Raw genomic sequence first — 7,590 nt, 5'->3', positions numbered from 1 at the left:
AGTCTGTGGCATTTTTGCTATTGTTATGCACATTTTGTGTTGGTCTTGGAGATGACTGACACTGACAGATTTGGAAGCTTCTTTCTGCTAAATTACTGATCATTAGGAAGCTTATTGGGCTTCTCTGGCAGCTCAGACAGTACAGAATCTACCTGCAATGCAGGAAACCTGGGTTTGATCCCTGAGTTGGGAAGATCGCCTGGAGAAGAGAATGGCTACCCACTCCAGTATTCTTGCTTGGAGAATTCCATGGACAGAGAAACCTGGCAGGCTACAGTCCATGGGGTGGCAGAGAGTCGGACACAACTAATCAACTAACACATTCACTTTCAGGAAGCTTATTGGGAGGATCAGGGTAGTGTTGCCACTGTATGTATTATATACATATGTACATTACACAAGTACACATGCAACCACACCATCAAGTGGAGATATCCACAAACCTAATTTGGCCTCTGAGTAGATGATAGAGAATACTGTTTCCCCAAATGATGGCTGAACATTTCTAAAACTGCAAAGGGCTAAAATGGGACTGCTGTCTAAACCAAAAGTTTAGACAGGACTCCTTGTTAAAATAGAAACGCCCTAATGATGAAATTTACCACTCCTTCATTTTATTTTTTTTTAATAACCTAAAAAATTAACTCATGTTCAGTGGAAAAAAACTAAAAAATACAACAGAAGAGAAATTAAATAATTACCTCACAGTATTTTACTATGTGCTCTTTAATTTTTTTCTGTACATGTCTATATTTTAGACAGCCTTGTCCTACAAATACATTGGTATAACTACCTTTTTCAATTATAAATATAGAATGGTTTTTCCCAGATCACAAGTCTTCTTCTCTATCTCAATTTAGACAACTTCTGTTGTTTTGCCTGCTAGGCAACCAAAACAATGACCAAAAAAAAAAAATCAAGAAACACACCATCCACAACTGTCATAATCATTTTGATTAATGATAGTACTCTTGCCTGGAAAATCCCATGGATGGAGGAGCCTGGTGGGCTGCCGTCTATGGGGTCGCACAGAGTCAGACACGACTGAAGCGACTTAGCGGCAGCAGCAGCAGTAGCCTTTATTAACATTTTAATGCAATGTAATTTTCAATGGCTATATTATATTTCATCGTATGACTAAGCTGTAATTTAGTGAAAGAATCCCACACCTTAGATATTAGCCTGTTTTCAGTTTTTTCTCTGTCATAGATAAACTTAAGCTGAACACTCTTGTTCATCCACTTTTGTGTATATATACGTGTGTGTGTGTGTATGTGTGTGTATATATATATCTTATTATCTTCTTAGGATGAATTCTAGTTTTAATGCTTGGCATGCTTTAATGCTGTAGAAGTCTAAAATGATAAATTGCTCTTCATTAAGCCAGGTGTCCAGGGCTTTGCAACCTTCCTCAGAGAATAGGCTCCCTAGGGCAGCTGCATTATCTGTTGACTTGCTGGGAGAACATTGGAACCAAAAACTAATGATTCAAAGAGCATAATATTGTATGTCTTAAAGTCTGATTACATCTAATCATTATCAAACATGTAGCTGGCATTCCAAAGTGTTTTCCTTAGTATATTTAAAATGTGTTTTTAGAGAAAACCTCATTTTCCTGTAAAATCACTTCTCCTTTTCTTGACTGTCCAATTATTTTTGTTGTTATTTAGTTGCTCAGTCATGCCCAACTCTCTTGCAACCCCATGGTCTGTAGCCTACCAGGTTCTTCTTTCCATGGGATTTCTCAGGCAAGAATTCTGAAGTGGGTTGCCATTTCCTTCTCCAGGGTATCTTCCCGATTCAGGGATCAAACCTGCATCTCCTGCATTGGGAGCCCATGCCCAAATTCTTACCATGCATCAACATCTTGTTTAATGGTTCGTAGTATTTTGGGGACAGTCATAGATCACTTCAAGGAGAGCACTTAGATCTCCTCTAAGTTATAAAGCATCTAAGGACTCTGATTCCCTCCAGACCACAAGCATATTTACTGCATTCCTGCTCAGAGGCCCTCAAAGAGTCATGTTTCTCTTGAGTACTTCACTAACATCAAGTGAACCCTATCCTTCTTGAGTATCCTTTTTGAGTCTCTTTGGGGAATTTTCATACTTGCTCTGATTTCTGCTCATCACCTCCTGCTCTGGACTTATCCATCAGTTCCCTCTTGTAGCTTAAAAACATTTTTTCATACCATGCCACTCTCTGTAATCTATTTTAACTGAGATAAGAATTAAGTCCCTCTCTTAGAAAAAGCTAATGTCAAATTGTAGAATTGATAGTACTTAATGAAAAGCTAGGGAGTAGAGAGAATTACAGTACAAAGATGGTAGAGATGTGAAATTAAATACTGGGAATAGTAGCTGTAATGTATCATTACTGTGGCACCCACAGAAGATTTGCCAGTGGTAATCTTTCTCCTGGGAGCCTGGTCTGAAACCACATTGAGGTGCCCATTGGTCCTCCATAGATTAGAGACCCCAGTTCTGTCTTCTCCACTCTGATCTAGACTCAAACATAATGGGGACTGGAGATTGCAGCAGTTGGTAAAAGTATAATAAACTTTTGCAGGGAGGAAACTGTGCCCCCCATGAATGACAACTTTTATATTCATAAGCAAAATGCTTGGCCTGAAACATTTGGAATATGTCACTGCTTTGGGCTTTTCTAAGAACCATCAGTGGGTATTTGCCTGAAATATCTCTGACTGAATGACTCACCGAAGTGGTCTCTCAAAACAAAGGGCAGGCTAGCATGAAGAACACATTCTAGCTTCACTCTAGAATGCAGAGCAGATTTTTGACATCCTTCCCCATTCCATCATTTTTGGAAGTTCAATAATAATTTTAGTAACTCATCTCCTATACCTAAAATAAATTGCTGGCAGATTTAAATACCAATTTGTCTTTCTCACATAACTATACCATTGGGCAGAATATTGTTAAATGTTTTAGACCTTCTCTAACCCTACCAATCCCTTACATAGATTCAATTCATAGCCACTTGCTCCATTCAAGCCTTTTTAACTTTTTCTCTTACTTCTACTGACATCTATTTCTTCTGAAAACTGTTCTACATCACAGATGATTACTTGCTAAATTAATGGTCTACTTCATAAACATGGGTCTAGATATTTTTTTTAGTATAGTTGATTTATAATATTAGTTTTAGGTATACAGTAGTGTGATTTGGAGATATACCTGAATTTTTTTGTTGATTCTTTTCCTTTATAGATTATTACAAGATGTTGAATATTAGTTCTCAAATCTATACAGCAAATCCTTGTTGTTTATCTCTTTTTACCTGTTGAGTATATATCTGTTAATCCCATATTCCTAATTTATCTGTCTCTCTCCCCTTCCCCTTTGTTAACCATGTTTATTTTCTGTGTCTGTGAAACTGATTTGTAAATAATTTGTATCATGTTTCAGATACATGTAAGTGATACGGTATTTGTCTTTCTCTTTCTGATTTACTTCACTTAGTATGATAATCTCTAGGTCCATCCATATTGCTGCAAATGGCACTATTTCCTTCTTCTTTATGGCCTAGTAATTTCCATTTTAATGTATCTCACATATTCTTTATTCTTTTGTTGATGGATACTTGAGTTATTTCATTGGTTTAGATTTTTGATTGCAAGCTTTTTGAAGGCAGAGGCTTTGTTCTTACTTTCTTCAGAGATGCTATGGATTGTTAGATTGCCCCATTATTTAATAAATGCTTTTCAGAAAACAAACCAAAATCCCACTTCATTAAATGTATATGTTGGTTGGTAAACTCATCCCAGGTTTAGAAGCATTTATATTGGGATAGAGGGAATAAAGAAATCCATCCTACTTAGAGGAAATACGGCCTCTCATAGCTCTGAGGTCTTTTAGAGGTCAATTATTCCAGCCTCTCAGCAAATGCTCTTTCCAGAGCAAGTGTGCTTAAAGTGAATGAGTGGAATGCTGGTAATCATGGGTTCTCTGAACTTATAAGCAAAAATGTGTTTGTGTGTTTGTGTACAGGCTTTTCTTTAGAAAGGATCAGCATATTTTATTAACCTCATAAAGCAATTAATAACCTCAGCATTATTAAGAACAACTAACCGAAATAAGCCTTGTGGGTGGTCATCCAGTCTAGTCTGAATATCTGCAGAGGGAGTTCATTCAGTCAGCTAAGGTGCCTTGGCTAAAGTTGACCTAAAATTTTCTGCTATGTGTTTCCTGTTCCAGAATATATTTGTCAGATGCTTTGTTATAAAAAATAATGATGATAGACATGGATTCATAGCTTGAGCGATATATGTTGGCTTACTAATGGTCGCAAAGAGTCAGACATGACTGAGTAACTGAAATGAATTAATATTAGAAAGGCCTTTGTGAAGACCATCAACTACCATTTCTTTTCTTGTCAAACCAATTAGGTTTTTATTGTTCTTTTTTTGTCTAATTTAGCATGCAAATCATTTAAGAAGTAAGTTAGTTTGGTGAAGGAATATCGTATAGCTGCTGCTAAGCCGCTTCAGTCGTGTCCGACTCTTTGCGACCCCATAGACGGCAGCTCACCAGGCTCCGCCATCCCTGGAATTCTCCAGGCAAGAACACTGGAGTGGGTTACCATTTCCTTCTCCAATGCATGAAAGTTAAGTCGCTCAGTTGTCTGACTCTTAGCAATCCCATGGACTGCAGCCCACCAGGCTCCTCCGTCCATGGCATTTTCCAGGAAAGAGTACTGGAGTGGGGTGCCATTGCCTTCTCCGATCATATAGTTAATGCTCAGTAAATGTTAACTGAATGGATTAATTAAGGAAAGAATGAGAAATGAATGATTAAATGGAGAGATAACTGAGATGTGTGGAGTATGAATTTGTGAATGAATGAATGTGTAGATTAAGATAATATGCAAATTAACACATGTGAATCTAAGATGCTACATTTCCTATTTGTCAATTATTGAGGTTCTCTGTTAGACTGTACCAATATTATTTATAGTCCCAATTTCAATGTAAGAAGTCTACCTCTTCTGAATATAGAGTCTTTCAATCTTATATCCTTCCAGCTAGCCATTCATCCACCCAGCAAACACAGCAACAATCCTGCATATATCAGATGAAGGAAATATGGTTTAGTGATACATATTAGACAGTGACAAACAACAGTGGACAAGAAAAGCCCATACTGCGAATGCTAACTGCCACCAAAACTGCAGGGAATGCAGGATTTGCCAGTTAAAGTACACATTACTGATTATGCTTGTCCAAATTCCTCTGCTTGTCAACAGGAAAAACAGTCCCAGAGAAAGACATAACCAGAAGAAGGTCTACAGTGAGTAGATTCACGGTCCCTAAAATGTTAGGCAAAGAAAATAGGATGAGGCATACATAATTAAGAAGGCTCTTAGTTTAGGGGAAAAGTACAGCTGATTGCATAAACATATTCTTGAAATAAACTGATGTAAACCCTGGAAAATGAATCACCAAAATTCAGTTACCTGCATTCTTACATTCCTCCTATATAACTATTTTCCCTGCTGTTGACAAGTGCTAAGGAGGCAGCATGTATTGAAGAAGCATCAGGAAGACTCAGAAGGGCAAGGTGCTGGCCTTAGCTCTGCCAATGATGTGTTATGTGTGTTTTGAGCAAGTGGCCATCTCTGTTTCAAATGACTCGTCTGTAAACCAAATGGGCCAGATGGAAAGGCCTTTCCCTCTGGGTTTCTCAGATAAAAGACACCTACTGATACAACAGCCTGTAAGCACTACTTCTTTCTGGGATGGGTTTTTGTTTGTTTTTTGGAAATGCTTCCTGACACTGGGAGATGGCAGGTATGAACTCTTCAAGGTGGTCTTCTCCTTTGGCAAACCATGGTAGTTTTACTCCAGCTGTGTTGTAACCTCTTCCAGATTTCACTGGAAAGCCAAATCTAATGAAATAGTGCTTCATTGAACTTCATGTTTTTTCCAAATACTTGATCTCTCTTTTTGTGTTCCTGGCATATAAGAAATCACAAACTTGGCTACACATCTTGAAGGAAGAAGGGAGGAAAAACTCGAATCCTTTATCAATTTTTTACAGCATCATGGAGAGCCTCGTAAGGCATTGATTGGCACCAATGTAACTTTTGTGTGTGTGTGTGTGCTGTAGCCATTAACTGATGCTTTTATGTTAAAAGGTGAGTGCAGACAGAACAGCAATTCAGAGAATGAGGAGTATTTAAAACTTCTGAGGGATTGGGTTTGTGGGGAAAATGGGAGGCATGTATCTAGAGGAAAGGTCACACAGACTCTGGATTGTGTTCAGCTGCTCCAAAACCACCAGGAACAGACCCAAAGAGGAGTGGATAAAAGAGAAGGGAGGAACCACTGACATCTGTTGAATGTGTTAGATTTGTTAAGTATCTTTGTGGAAACTCTTCATGGGCGTTGCTGTGTCAAGTCAGCTTCAATCAATTTTTCATTCAACAAATATTCGACATCTGCTACATGCCAGAAGCTTTGCTGAGTGCCAGCTATTCAGTAGGGATCAAAACAGCCCTGTCTTTCCTGGAGTTTAGTAGTGGAGCTCATGACTTATCCTTTTAGTTTTAAAACTTTTCTCTGAAATAAGCAAGATAGGGGTCTGCCAAACTGGTCCCGGGGCAAATATTTTGGTACATAGAGTATATATTCGAGTTCCTCCTAGGAAGTCCAGTGAGGGGATTGGTAAGTGAGACAATGGAAGTGAACTGAGAAGGGGCTTGTGAATGAGCGGATCGCCAGTGTGGGCAAGAAGGACTTGTCCTGCTGGGGACCCTCTGAGGGACTGTGTAGAGAGCACATCTCAGAATTGACCTTCACCAGGTACAAGGAAGCCAAGGTGTTCATCCACAAACTCCTGTCCTTTCTGGGTTGAGGCTGCTCCAGTCACTAACTCCCTGGCAGTCATGTGGAATTTAGCCCTTAACTTGTGAAGTCTAATGCTATCTCTGGGTAGATTGCATCAGAATTGAGTTAAGTTGTATGATCCCCAACTGGTGTCAGAGACTTGCTTATTGTGGGGAAAACTGTCCCCACCTTTGGTGACCAGACGTGTTGTCAGAAGTATGTGTGTGAGTAGTAAAGAAAAACTCACAGGAAGTAGACCAAAGTAAAGTTTTTCCTTACGATGGGTGGAAAACTGAGTTTTTCTAAGCCCTGGTTCTGAGCTCTGGGTTGGTATGAAATGAGGGTAAGAAGCGAATGAGTGAGCTGTAGTATCTTTTTCACCCTGAAGGTTCATAAAACCCAGTTGGAAGCACATGATGTTATGAACAGCTTAGTGTCATGGAAATTCAGTAAGAGTCAAGTGTTGGGTCCAGTTTTGATTTGCTAATTAAGCTGCTTCACTCTGGAAGCAAGCCATTTCCTCATTTATAAAAGAAATGTCATCTGTGTCACAGGGTTGCTGTTCAGATTGTCTGAGGATTAGATGAAATATTATGTGTCTTAGCCTAGGTTCCCTGGATGGTAGAGTCTGAGACACAATTCACATGTAACACATACTTGAGTGTTAATGCTTTTTGGGGGGTTAGGTTGAAACCTCAGACTGGCCTGAGAGATGGAGGAAGAGTGAGCACAGCATCTGCTTA

The sequence above is a fragment of the Bison bison genome, unplaced genomic scaffold, assembly GCF_000754665.1.
Source record: "Bison bison bison isolate TAMUID 2011002044 unplaced genomic scaffold, Bison_UMD1.0 scf7180017864505, whole genome shotgun sequence".
NCBI lineage: Eukaryota > Metazoa > Chordata > Mammalia > Artiodactyla > Bovidae > Bison > Bison bison.
Note: the sequence above shows the minus strand (reverse complement) of the source record.